Genomic DNA, 14115 nt, shown 5'->3' with positions numbered 1-14115 from the left:
GTTTTCCTACCGAAACAACAATTCAATGCAGCCATCACAAGTTTTATCACATTTTCTGTAAATGTTAGTGATCTTTGGACCTGTGTTCGTACACAGAAAAAAAACTCAAACTCGGGAGCAAGAGTGATGCTAAATTTGTGTATCATTCCATACAATGAGGCAAGCATCCCCAAAAGGTATATGGAGCACAATAAAAAGAACAAAAGGAACTTTTCAGGGGCATTTATGTGAATACATACGCCTTGACCTCCACTAATGGCGTTGCAACCCGTTTACAATTCTAATTAGTAATTTTTAAGCGAGATATAAGTCTTTTCCTGAGATAAAAACACCTTCTTGGCCAGAAGAATAGGCAGAAAAGCACAATAAACGGCCCCTTGAACCTGGAGAAAAGGGCGAAAGGAAGAAAAGAAGTGATTTGATATCGTCGTGCTCCCTAGTGACCATTATTCCCTCAGTGAGTTCCAAGAGGGATAAATGTAGCTCAAGACCATTTGTCCTGTCAATTGTTTGGTTCATCTATAATGGATCCACTCCTTCTTTATTTGACTGTACCTCTTTCCAGCCTTCTTCTCTTAACACATTTCTACACTTAAAATGTATTTATTTGGGGTCTTCATAAGGACAGAGGGTTTCCAGTTGGGTGGCATTTAAATAATTATTTTTTCTTTCCGCCTAACACTACAGACTTCTGGATTATTTTGCTTGATGCAGCCTCGTGTTAGTTGGCATCAGATTTGCTGGTGCAGTGTGTGTTCTTTACATCAGATGTGGACTTGGTACTACGTGGAACACTCCCTTTAAACCCAGGTACGCTGCAGCAAGCAATGTACTGAAAGCCAGACGCGGTCAGTAGTAGGAGTTCCTGCAGGGCGGTGTCGTGGGGAGGGGGAGGGGCAGGGTGGGGAGTAGTAATGTATGGATTACGGAGTTTAACAGGTAAGTAATCATATAAGTAAATAAAACATATTTTGTTGCGCGCACTGCATCGTATTTGGTGATGCAGTGCGCGCAACAAAATTCATTTTATTTATTTATATGTTTACTTACCTGTTAAACTCCGTAATCCATACATTACTACCCCCCACCCTGCCCCTCCCCCTCCCCACATCACCGCCCTGCAGGAACTCCTACTACCGACCGCGGCTACTTAAAGCCGAGAGTAAGTCTCCTTGCCTATGCCCTCCCACTGCACTATGCCTAGTCACACAGCACAGCTTTATCGTTACCGCTAATAAAACTTTGTACATCGCCTATTTTTCCTTTTTATCTGGACAGCTAATGGACTAGTAGAATTCTAGAGAGCATTACTTCAAGCACGAATGGAGGAAATTAGGCCCCAATGTATAAAGCCATTTAGCATTTCTTAACAGGTCGTATCGCTACTTTGTCCTGTTAAGAAATGCAGAATGGCCATTTCAGATGTATAAAGGGTCAAAAACAGTCACAATTTGCGATTGCTACACTGTAGAAATCGCAAATTGCAACCTCAATTTTGAAATTGCAAATAGGGATTACCTATTTGCAATTCCTAAAGCATAAATACAAACCATTTCCTATATGAAATTGGGCATTTAGGAAATGCAATTAACATTACTTCAAGTCGATGGTAACCATGTGGAAAATAAAAAAATGCATTATAAATTGCATTTTTTGATTGTGACATGAAGTACACATATGTATATGCACTTACATGTGCAGTAGGACATTGGGGGTGCCTCTAGGGGGGCTTAAAGCCCAGAGGTACCCTTGGCTTTGCATTTCTTAAATTGCGATTTCCTAGTAGGAAAACTCAATTTAGGAAATGCAAACCATTTTCCTATTTCGCCCATAGGCCCAAATGCAATGGCATTTCCTATTTGCGATTCCTAATCTGTAGGAATCGCTATTCGGAAACTGCAAATTTTGTATATATCCTTTCACTATTTAAGAAATGTAAATGGTAACCTTAGTACATCTGGACCCTAGTGTCTAATATGTGAAGAATAGATACACGTTGGTTGAAATGAACAGCACGAGATAAAGTAACATAAGTGGCCTTTTATATTATGAAAGAGGGATGAATGTTGGGTACAATGGAAGAGAATGGTGCAAAAGTCATATAGCTGAGAGTGTGCACTTGCATAGCATATATTATTTGATGAGCTACAACAATCTGTGCACTTGTAAATGTAATGTTTATTCTAATAATACACTAACGCCATCTCTATTCAAATACACAACTTGATATGGCAAAAGTAATTCTGTCAATTTATTTTTATGCGTCTTTTAAATGTTGCACTTGTAGAAAAAAAGAATACATTTTACTATATGGTCTTTAAATATAAAACAACGATGTGCCTAATATAAGCAAAAAAATGCATAATCGAAATTGTACCTTTGAACATTGGAGCAAGTTTCCATACTCCCAGGCCTCCGATGGATGTGAACTGACCGAGGGAACATTCCAAGAGAAAAAGTGGCACTCCAGCAAAAAACAAAGTTAGAAAATATGGAATCAAAAATGCACCTAGAAGGAATACAAAAAGATGTGATGAAACAAAGCTCTTCAGGACAACCCATTCAAATCCATAGCCTATTGATGGTTGCGCACTTGACAATTGTCTCACGTTGTGCACTCATTCAGAACCATCAAATCTGTTGAAAGCTACATCAATATTAAATCAGACTCAATTGAAAGTAATGAAAATTCATGAAAATGGAAAACAGACCAGAGTCATGCAGGCTTTGATCTCATGAAATCAAAGAATCTGAAGAGAAATTGTATTTCGATTTTACTTCTTCAGTGTAATATACTATTATTGAAAGTTTCTTTATGAACACTTTGTAGGAAGCTAGAGCCACATATACGACAGAAACATTTTGCAAGTTCATAATTGCAGCTTTTTTGACTTGCAATTAGGAGTTGCAAAATGGGATGTTGCAATATGACACATTTAGGCCCACATGCATCAACATGGCCATTTGCGATTCCTTATTAGCGAAAAATAAGGAATCGCTAATAAGGAATCGCAAATGGCTATGCATGAAGAAATCGCTAAATAAATTGCGATTTCTTAAAATTCCTTAATTGCGACTCGCAAATTGCTAATCGCCATTAAGTAATAGCTCCCCTTTCATTCCTATGGGCCTAGAGGCCCATAGGAATGAATGGGAAGACATTCTCAATTTGCGATTAGCAATTTGCAAATCGCAATTTGAGAATGCGATTTCAAGGGTGCAGGGGTGTCCAAAGGACACCCTGTTGCACCCCTGAAATCAATCTGTGCACGTATGTTGTGCACACACATGCCCTAAGGGCATGTGTGTGCACAACATAAAACAAAAAAGTTGAATTTTTCAAAGTTTTCGCAAATTACCGTGAGGTTCAACCTCATGGTAATTTGCTCCCCCTAAGTGCGAATTCGTTATTTTTTAAAGTTTCATGCATTGCATTTAAGGAATCTCAATTAGAGATTCCGGAAATGCAATCGCAATTTTGCGATTTCTTAAATTACGAATAATACAAAAATTGTGATGCATCCCAAATAATGAAATTGCATTCGCAAACGGCCGAATTTTGCGATGCGCACCCTTTGCGAATGCAATTTTCATTGATGCATGTGCCCCTTAGTGATTCCCAAAGGGCTGCAATTTACCTGCTTCATCAATAGTCATGAGGCAGGTGGGAATTTGTGACCCATTGGAATTGGCCTGTAGTCACAGGAATGGTGGCCCGCTGGTGTCAGAAGACCACAAAGTCTGTATTCGCTTTTCAAACAAAGTAAAACATTTTTTGAATGCAGCCCGTTTTCCATAAAGGAAAATGGGATGCATTCAAAAGAGAAAAATGAAAAGTTACCTCTTATTTTTTGCTTATCAGTAATAGATTACAAACTTACAAAATGGGATAAGTACATGCCAAATAACTATTTTGCGTTTTGGAAATGGCCTAGTTTTCCATTTGCGACTGCTAACACGTGTCGTAAATGTGACCTCTACACACTAGGGCCCAATTCAAAACGTTTTTGCTCACATAAAATAATTAGATGCTCAAAAAATTAGATGCAATAAAAAATCCTCATCACATAATAAGGATTTGGGGAATTTGCACAGCTGTCATTGTAAATTTAGGATTAAAAGTGTGAGACTGAGAGGTCCACTATAGGCTACCATTCAGACGTAGGCAAAACCCCACAAATACAACATAAATACATAGTCACACATCTCTCTATGATAGCTTCTCTCTTGCAAGGCACACAAATGCATTTTGGTGAAAGGGATAAGTTAGTGACTTGAAAGTTTAACCGCTTCGCTGCTGATGACGAGCTCAGCTCGTCATCAGCTACGGCGCTGCTATGCTGATGACGAGCTGAGCTCGTCACGTAACGCGGCTTTTTGAAAATTGCCGCACACAGTGGAAAAAGCTGCCGCAGCAATGCGGATAAGCAAGGATAAGAATGATCCCACCTAGTGAAAACTACGTATGAGCACTTTTTGTGATAGGTCATATTTATTAAGATTTAAAACTGTAGTAGATAATATCCATGTGTTCTTTGTAAATCTCATAAAAGTAAGAAATCTACCCCAGAAAAGGGGAAATCCTACCAGTGCAGATTTGTGACTTTTAAAATGAAAACTTTGAGAATTAGGACCTACGTTGTAAACAGGTACAGTGAGGGTAACTTGTTGGGAAAATATTGGGTTTTGATTAATGTATAATTTTAATTGTATACATTATGCCTATGTGCATTGAAAATGTATAGCCTTAGAGGAAAAATAAAGTCCTGAAATGTTCCTTTTTCTTTCTTTCTTTCTTTCTTTCTTTCTTTCTTTCTTTCTTTCTTTCTTTCTTTCTTTCTTTCTTTCTTTCTTTCTTCCCTTCTTTTTTCCCTTCTTTCTTTCTTTCTTTCTTTCTTTCTTTCTTTCTTTCTTTCTTAAGAAATGGTGAGCTTGTCTGGAAGATGAGCAGGGTTGCTGGTTGTAGTGGATGAAGCTAGTTTTGAAGATGGCGTGTCCAGCGGGTCTATCTGTAGACTTTTTGCCCTTATATTTCTGACCTGTTTTTGTTGGTTTCATGACTCTGGACACTTTACCACAGTTAAACTGTTAAACAGTGCTAAAGTGCATATGCTATCCCTGTTAATTGTGTTATGAATTGGTGATTCCATGATTTATATATTTGCCTTACTAGTCAGTCCCTAGTACAGTGCACTGTGTGTGCCCAGGGACTGTAAATCAAATGTTGCTAGTGGGCCTGCAACACTGATTGTGCTTCCCACCTAACTAGCCTGTAAATGTAACTCAGATCTGCCACTGCAGTATCTGTGTGCAATTTGGTACTGCCATGTGGACTTGGCAAGTGCACCCACTTGCCAGGCCCTACCCTTCCCTTTTCTTACATGTTAGTCACCCCTAAGGTAGGACAAGGGTACCCCTGTGGGCAGGGTGCAGTGTATGTGAAAGGTAGGACATACCCTGATGTGTATGGCATGTCCTGTTAGTGAAATACTGCTAAATTAGTTTTTCACGATTGTAAGGCTATCTCTCCCCATAGGATAGAATGGAGAGTTTGCTTATAACATCTTATAAGCATAACTGCCCATGGGAACAAGATGGGAAAATAAAGTTTGATATGCCTGAACTCAGAATGTTAAGTTGCATCTTGTAGTGAGGGGGATTTTTACATTCTGGGTTTGAAAATACCACTTTGATAAAGTAGGTATTTTCTTGCTTAGCCATCCAGTGTGCCTCTGCTAGGTTGTGTATTGCCTGGAGTGTCAGGGGCTGGGGATGTGCATTCTGTTCAGAGAGCCATTTTGGGTTTTGAAGTGTGTCCTGCCTTTCCAGGGTGAGTCAGGGCTGGGCTGAATAGACCTGGGATGCATTCAGAGTAAGGGGTGGAGTTCTCACTACCTCCTGAATAGGGCCTGGTCTGCATTTAGAGTGGTGGGAGAGATTTCCCTTGCACCTGAATAGGCCTTGTCTGCCTTACACAATACTGTCTCCACCACCTGCAAGGCAGCTGCACCAGAGGACATAACTGAGTTTGGATGGGCAAAGAGCTTCTCCGCCACCAGAGAACAAAGGGAATTGTGCTGTAATAGGTGGGCACCAGACCCCTGAACATTAGACTACTGCCGAACTAAGGAAACTGTCAGGAAGAAGAACCAGGAAAGCTGGAGGAGGAGTGCTGCCCCTGTGCTGTGTGCTGCTGGGGTTGGCCTGCAGTGGGTGCTTCTATCTTGGGCAGGGAAAGGACTGGACTGTGCTTTCGTCATCCTGTCTCAGGGATAGAGAAGGCTTCAAAGACTACTTCTGGAAATCAAGAGGAACATGTGCCAAGGAGAAGAGCTAGAAGTAACTGAAGTAGGAGTACTACCCCTTTGCTGTGTGATGTCTGGAGTTGGCCTACTGTAGCTGTTTCTGCCAAGAATAGGAACTGTCTGTGTATCCTCCTTGCAAAGTGTCTCCAAGGGCTTGAGGTGGAGCTTGCTCTCTGTTCTGTGTACTGCAGGCACTGCAGAGAGTACTGCCTTGCTTTGCCATGCAACCCTGGTCTCACCAACTCCGTCAACGAGCCACTGCATGCACTGTGGGCACCGCACTCTTGACTGCTTTGTTACACGCTGCACAGACGTCACTGAATCTATCACTGCCCGACTCAAACATCAACCGGCTCCGTTGACGCACCATGACCTTCCAGCACCGCATCGAGTACCGTCTCACCCTGCAACGCAAGCCTTGGTTTCACCGACTCCATCAATGAGCCGCTACCTGCACTGAGCCATGATGACACTGCACGCTTCCATCTTACATTGCAACCGCGACGGTTGCCCCGACCAACTCGCATCAGCACGATGGGTGCAGCAAGAAAAGTACTGTCTCTGATTCTGTCGATGCTTTAGCTGACCTGTACCAACGTGGTTGGCTGGATTTGTTGAACTCTGTCGTGTTCAGTATCGCTGTAGCCCCGACCGAAGCTACTGAGTGGGAGGAACTGTGTTTTCACGTTATTCCTGCAATTTAATGGTTCATTTCCACAGTAACAATTTTTACAGTATTGTTTGTTGGAATGTTGTCATTTTTGATCTTGTTTGGTTTAGATAAAGTTTTACTTATTTTTCTAAACTGGTGTGGTTTCCATTTGTAGTGTTTTCACTGTGTTACTGTATGCATGCACAAATGATTCATACACTGCCTCTGAGATAAGCCTGTCTGTTCGTGCCAAGCTGCCAAGGGGGGAGCAGGGGGTATTTTAGAAGTGTATCCTCCTTACCCTGAGTAGGAAGAAGGGTCCCTACTTGGTCACAGGTACCTACGTCTGCCAACTAGAGGCCCCCATTTCTAACATTGGTGGTCAGCCGTGAGGATCTGGACTTGCATTTGTACCTTACATACAGTGATTGGTGTACACTACTAGTATAGTGCAGACCATTACGCAACCACATACAGCTTTTTTCTGTTTTCTGGTGTCCTCCTGGAAGCATTTTTAATACTGAGACTCTGATTAGTTGTTGCACCTCAAAAGTCTTGAGAAAATGGAACTTGACTTCTGCCACATGTTCATATATACGATGAGGTAACTACGTTTGTTCTGCAAGAAAAGGGGGCTGCCTGTGAAGGGTAGGTCGAGGAAGGATCTAGAGGCAGCCCTATTTCAGTATGAACTACCCTGCCTGGGGCTAACAGTACCAGATGAGTCTGAGAAGGAGGATGTCTATGAAAGTGAGGGAGAAATAGAGAAAGTTGAATGGCTTCTGGCTTGTGATTAGAAGCTGAGAGAGCTTGATGAGGAGCTCGAGAGGGCTGTGACGAAGCAGGCATCAGCCTGAGAAAAAGAAATGTGTGTAGCTCAGGAAGTGAGCTTGGATGGATTGGAGGTGGATTGGAGGTGGAGTCCAGCTCAGATGGTGGCAGTAAAAAGGTGTTTTCTAGTGCTGAGGAAGAAGTACACACACCCAGAGATGTGGCACCTCACTTGAAGGAGGTGGTTAACACACACACAAGTGGGTTCAGGTTTATGGGGTAGCTCCAGTGGTGCTGCAGTGTCCCTGAAGTGGATTGGGGAACTTGCATAGGGGATCATATTCCTAGTGGTGGGAGGGGCACTCTACTAACTCTAGAGGAGAGGTCCTGGGAGAGGGGTTTCCACATGTAGAAGTCCTGGTCTGTGAGTGTGGAGACTGAGCAGAAGAGGGTGAGTTGAGTGACAGAGATAGTCAGACACTGTCTTGCCAATCTCAGGAGAGTGAGTTGTATTTCTACAAGGCACTGGATGGTTAGGCAAAGGGTAGCTTGGTTAACACCTGTGTGATGCTGTGTGATTCAATTGTTGGAGAGCATATTTAAAGTACCTGTTTTTCAGAGCTATTGCAAAACCTGGTGGAGTGTGAGTCCTCTGACCCCAGGGAGCTCACACTCGAGGCAGACCTTGTGGTATATTCCAGAGGGTCCGAAGAAGCATCTGGGGTGATCCTGAAGGAGGTGGCTCAGGTTTTCCCCAACCAAGTGAGGTAGGGGAAGGTTGTGGTGGACTAGATTGGTCCCAGAGTAATGGGAGGGGTGTAGGGTCCCATTTCCTGTCTCATAGGAGAAGGAGTGGGAGTGGGCTATGTCAGAGGTGTCCAAAACCCAATCTCAAGGCCTGGGTGGTTCCATGAGTGAGCGCCAGGAGGGGGGCCTAGTCTGTACCAGGAGGCCATCCCCTGGGGGGATTCCAAGGTGTCTGTTGAGCTAGGGACGACAGCAGTAACTAGCATTCCACTAGCTCTGGTATCTGGTGCACCGCTCCATTTGGGAGGGTGCATGAGTCTATAGAGAGGGTGAGGGGGGACGCAGTCCCCCGTGGAAGGACCAGTGGGTCAGGGGTTGCCAGCTCTAAGGTCAGAGAACCCCAGGACTGACCCTGGTAAGGCTACTTCAGGCCTGGAGGGTCTTCATGCTCTGTCAGATGGACAGGAGGCTGGAGACCTGCACTAGGCAGGCTCTTGCACAACTTCAAAGGAGTGTGTTTCCTAGGGGTGTATTCCCTCAGAAGTCCTGGGTTGCCAGGCACAGATCCAGCCGAAGGGTGTAGACTCTGGGTAGGAGGGCCAGGTTCATGGTGTCCCCCCTGACCAGGAGGAAGGGGCGACTGCTAACAGTACACCTACCAGTCTGTCTACTGGGGGCACCGCTATAGGTGGGAGGGTGCAGGGTCTCAGTAGGGAGCAGGGACAGAGCAGCCTCACCCCTGACTCCTGCTCAGGGTAAGGGTATTGACCTAGGCTGGGAACCCAGTTGCAGGCTAGAACCCCTGAAATGGTGGGTGAATTATGCAGGACACCTGCCACAGGTACCCTGACAATTTTGGAAGGAGGTACTGCTCCTGGTGGGGGGGTGTGCTGGGGGGGTGAAAGAGCCCAAATTGAGAGAACCAGGTGTGGGAGAGCTCTGCCCAGTCCCCTGCCCAGTTTCAGGTTACAAAGCCTGGGCTGGAGGGTCAGTGTCAGGATGTTTTCCCTGACCTGAAAGGAGAGAGAGTGGACAAAGGGTGCCAGGCACCTGAGGCAACTGCCCCCCTCTCTGATGCCACAGAGGTTGGAGACCCTGAAAGGCATAATGCCTGGAACTCATCACTGACCTTTGTCAGTGGCCACTGTGGCTTGCTGTTCTGGTGGATAGAGTGGGGCCCCTGGGGAGGGGACAGGATTCACACCCTGGAGTGGACTGGGCCACACCACCGTGTTGGCCATGTGGGTACTGTCTGCCTGTTGGGACACACCTGTGAGAAGCTAAGTTTAGGTGCTGCACAGATGGTGTCCACAGGTGAAGAGAATGTTTCCCCATTGGTTAGCATAGTGGGCCCTGAGAGTATGGACAGAGGGATGCAACACTGGATTAAAAAAGGTGTAGAACTAGAACATGCCCCCGCTATTGTGGGCCAGGTCTAGGTTTTATCACCTCAACCAGGGAAGTCCACCAAGGGATAGTCTACCCTGGATTTAGGCTGGAAGGGGATTGCGTTAGACCTGGCTTGTCCAGCAGGTTTATCCCTAGACTTTTTGATTTTTGGCCTTCTGTTTCTGACCTATGTTGTTTGTTTTATGACTTTGGGCACTTTACCATTGCTGATCAGTGCTAAAGTGCATATGTAAATTGTGTTATGGATTGGTGATTCCATGAGTAGCATATTTCATTTACAAGTCAGTCCCTAGTACAATGTACTGTATGTGCCCAGGGCCTGTATATCAAATGCTACTAGTGGGCCTGAAGCACTGATTGTCCCACCCACCTAAGCAGCCTGTAAATGTAACTCAGATCTGCCACTGAAGTATCTGTGCGCAGTTTGGTACTGCCATGTCAACTTGGCAAGTGCACCAACTTGCCTGGCCCTACCCTTCCCTTTTCTTAAATGTTACCCCCTAGGGTTGGCCCAAGGTACCCCTGTGGGCAGGGTGCAGTGTTTGTGAAAGGAAGGACATGCCCTGCTGTGTGTGGCATGTTCTGATTGTGAAATGCTGCCAAATTCATTTTACACTATTGTAAGACTATCTGTCCCCATAGGATAAAAGGGGAGTTTGCTTATACCATCTTATAATAATAACTGCCCATGGGAACAAGAAAGGAAAGTAAAGTGTGATATGCCTGAACTCAGAATGTTACATCTATCAGTTAGGGAGATTTTTACATTCTGCGTTTGAAAATACGACTTTTAGTAAGTAGGTATTTTCTTGCTCAGCCATCCAGGGTGCCTCTGCTATGTTGTGTATTGACTGTCTGTCTTTGGAGTGACAGGGGCTGGGGATGTGCATTCTGTTCAGACAGCTACTTGGGGGGTTGAGGTGTGTCCTGCCTTTCCGGGGTGAGTCAGAGCTGGGCTGAATAGACCTGGGCTGCATTTAGAGTACAGGGGGGAGTTCTCACTAGCACCTGAAAAGGCCCCGTCTGCATTGAGAGTGGTGAGAGGAGATTTCAATTGCACCTGAATAGGCCATGTCTGCCTTACACAATGCTATGTCCACCTCCTGCCAGGCAGCTGCACCAGAGAGTACAGAACTGGGTTTGGCTGTGCAAAGAGCTTCCCTGCCACCAGGGAACAAAGGGATTTGTGCTATAAAAAGTGGGGACCAGACCCCTGAACTTTAGGCAATATCTGAACTAAGTGGGGGACCTGCCAGGAGGAACAATGATAGCTAGAGGAGAAGTTCTGCCCCTGTGATGTATGCTGTTGGGGTTGGCCTGCATTGGTTGCTTTTGTCTTGGGCAGGGAAGGGCTGGACTGTGTTTTATCATCCTCCTGTTAGAGTTTGCTCCAAGGGCTTGAAGTAGAGCTTGCTTCCTGTTGGAAGTCTCAGGGATAGAAAAGACTTCAAAGACTACTTATGGAAATCAAGAGGAACCTCTGCAAAGGAGAAGAGCTAGAAGAAACTGGAGAAGGAGTACTGTCACTTTGCTGTGTGCTGTCTGGGGTTGGCCTGCAGTGGTTGTTTCTGCCAAGGAGAGGAACTGTGTGTGTATCCTTCTTGAAAAGTATCTCCAAAGGCTTGAAGTGGAGCTTGCCCCTTGTTCAAGAAGTCTCAGGAACAGGAAAGACCTCACCGTCCTTCTGGGCACTGTCTCTGGAACCGCTGGTTTCAGTCGCCACAGAAGACAAGGGCAACTGACTCTGTCACTGAGTCGGTCATGGGATTCCTTGTCCTGAAGGCACAGCAGAGAGCACCACCTCACTGCGCAACGCAACCCTGGTCTCATTGACTCTGTCAACGAGCAACTGCTTTCACTGCGTCCTGTGGGCACCGCACTTCATACCGCTTCGCTACACGCTGCACAGACATCACAGACTCCGTTGATGCCCAACTCAAACTTCAACCAGCTTCGGCTCCGTCGCCGCACCGTGACCTGCCAGCACTGCATCGAGCACCGTTTCACCCTGCAACTCAAGCCTTGGTCTCACCGACTCTGTCAATGAGCTGCTACCTGCACCGAACCGCGAAGACACCGCACGCTGCAATGCTTCTGTCTTACATTGCAACTGCGGCGGTTGCCCCAACCGCCTCGCATTGGCGCATTGGCTGCAACAAGAAAGATAATGTTCCAAGTCTGTCGACGCTTTAGCTGACCCGTACTGACATGGTTGGCTGGAATTGTTAGACTCTGTGGTGTTCAAGATCGCGGTAGCCCCGTACGGGGCTACTGAGTCGGAGGAACTTTGTTTTCACATTGTCCTGTAATTTAAAGGTTATTTTGCACAGTAACTATTTTTACTGTGTGGTATGTTTGATTTTTGTCATTTTTTATATTGATTGGTTTAAATAACATTTTACTTATTCTTTTTTAACTGGCGTGGTGTTCATTTGCAATGTTTTCACTGTTTTACTGTATGCATGCACAAATGCTTTACACACTGCCTCTGAGATAAGCCTTCTGCTCGTGCCAAGCTACCAAGGGGGTGAGCAGGGTTATTTTAGAAGTGTATCCCCCTTACCCTGACTAGTAAGGAGGGTCCCTACTTGGTCAAAGATATCCACCTCTGCCAACTAGAGACCCCCTTTTCTAACATTTAGTAAAAAGAGCTGGTACCACACTGGCTTTGTTCTTTATGGCACTCCATTCCTTGAGGGTGAGGTTGGTGTTCAGAGTGAATCTAAGTGGCTTGGCATTTGGTGAAAGCTGGGTTTAGAAGCCATCAAGGCTCATATAATTGAGCTAGAATTGTACTGTATCTTGTTTCTTGTTCTAGGAAAATAACACGACTTCTGTGTTTGTTGGGTTGAGCTTTAGGTAGACACTGAACATCCATGTCTGGATGATGTGCAAGCTCTGTTTTAATCCATTGGGTGTTTGAAGCAGAGCAGACTTTCAAATAGAGATATGTATCATATGTTTAAGGTTAAACAAGTCTAGGACCATGTATTTCTATGTAGAGGTTGAAGACAACAGGAGAAAGTAGGGAATGCTGGGGGACTGCACAGGAGATTGGGATATTTTGTGACCTGAAGATGCCCATGTGCCTAAATTGGCATTGGTTGGAAAGGTAGAAGGAGAAATAGTGAAGGACATTGCCAGTGATTCCCACTTCAGACTCCACAGCATGTACGAGGGTAGATGGCCAACTGTGTCAAGGCAGCTGGGATGCCCAGCAATATCAGCAGGGATGGGTCATTATCATTTTTGGTCAAAAGAGCATTGTCTATGAAGTGTAAGCTAGCAGTCTCCTTGCTGCAGGTTGTTCTGAAGCTAAAGTTGGTAGTCATACAGGAGATGGATAGCATTGATGTGACCTCAGAATCAAATGCAGGCTGCTTTTTCAATGCCCTTGCTAATGAATTATTGGTGAGTAATGGACCAGTAGCTGGCGAGGTCATCAGGGTCAAGTGACTGGGAGGGCGTGGCTTGGACGCCGATGGTGATGGACGCCTGAGAGCTCGGCTCCGGGACTGAGCCCACTTTGATCCTGCAAATCGGAGTCTAAGGGGCACCCTAACCCCTGCGATCCGGAGACCGTACCGGTGGGGACCCTCTGGGACACCCGGTAACACTCGAAAGTCGGCTGTTCCGACGGAAAACCGAAGTTGAGGTGACCCGCGGAGTGGGACCCAAGATGGCGCCCGGACCTTCTAGGCTTCTTGGCCGAGACCCTCGATCCGGAGGAGCACAATAGAGCAACGCGCGCCCTCTCCACCCTGTCCCCCTGGAATGCTATACTTGGGGTGACGCTTGGGACGAGTCCGGACACGGTGGCCATCCCCTGAAGGGCCGCTGGCTGAACTCCTGTCGTTCTTGGAACGCGGACGCCCGGTGTCCCGGGGTGTGAGGACGACCCCCGCGGGCCGCACCGGATTGCCCCCCACCAAGTGACTGAACTCCATGGGCAGCACTGCACCCCGGCGCCACAGAGTCTCCGGCGGACCTGGTGACACTCACTCCAGATCCTCATCGGCCAGACGGGCCTGCCCAACCTGGCGCCACTCATCCCCGCCTCCTCCTCGTGGGCCGCCGACGGCACGGTGGTGGCGCTGCCCGAGGTTGCGGAGGGACAGCGGATCCTGGAGGCGGCGATCGACGACTTGCACCACAGCGACAACGTGCCAGGAGAGGCATAACCGGCGCCCGCACCTAGTGGCGACTCGGACGGACCTCCATCCGGGGGAC

At 46.2% G+C, this 14115-nt stretch overlaps 1 long non-coding RNA gene across 1 annotated transcript in view; it reads right to left on the bottom strand.

The window, feature by feature from the left end:
* LOC147663119 (uncharacterized) overlaps positions 1 to 14115 on the bottom strand; it is a 31797-nt gene that overhangs the window by 2069 nt on the left and 15613 nt on the right. The window contains exon 2 of the long non-coding RNA XR_015305429.1: positions 2378 to 2509. This is a non-coding gene — a long non-coding RNA (uncharacterized LOC147663119). The remainder of the gene's footprint in view (positions 1 to 2377; positions 2510 to 14115) is intronic.

Source organism: Lissotriton vulgaris, unplaced genomic scaffold (genome assembly GCF_964263255.1).
Source record: "Lissotriton vulgaris unplaced genomic scaffold, aLisVul1.2 SCAFFOLD_5033, whole genome shotgun sequence".
Lineage (NCBI taxonomy): Eukaryota > Metazoa > Chordata > Amphibia > Caudata > Salamandridae > Lissotriton > Lissotriton vulgaris.
Note: the sequence above shows the minus strand (reverse complement) of the source record. Positions and strands in the feature narration are given on the sequence as shown.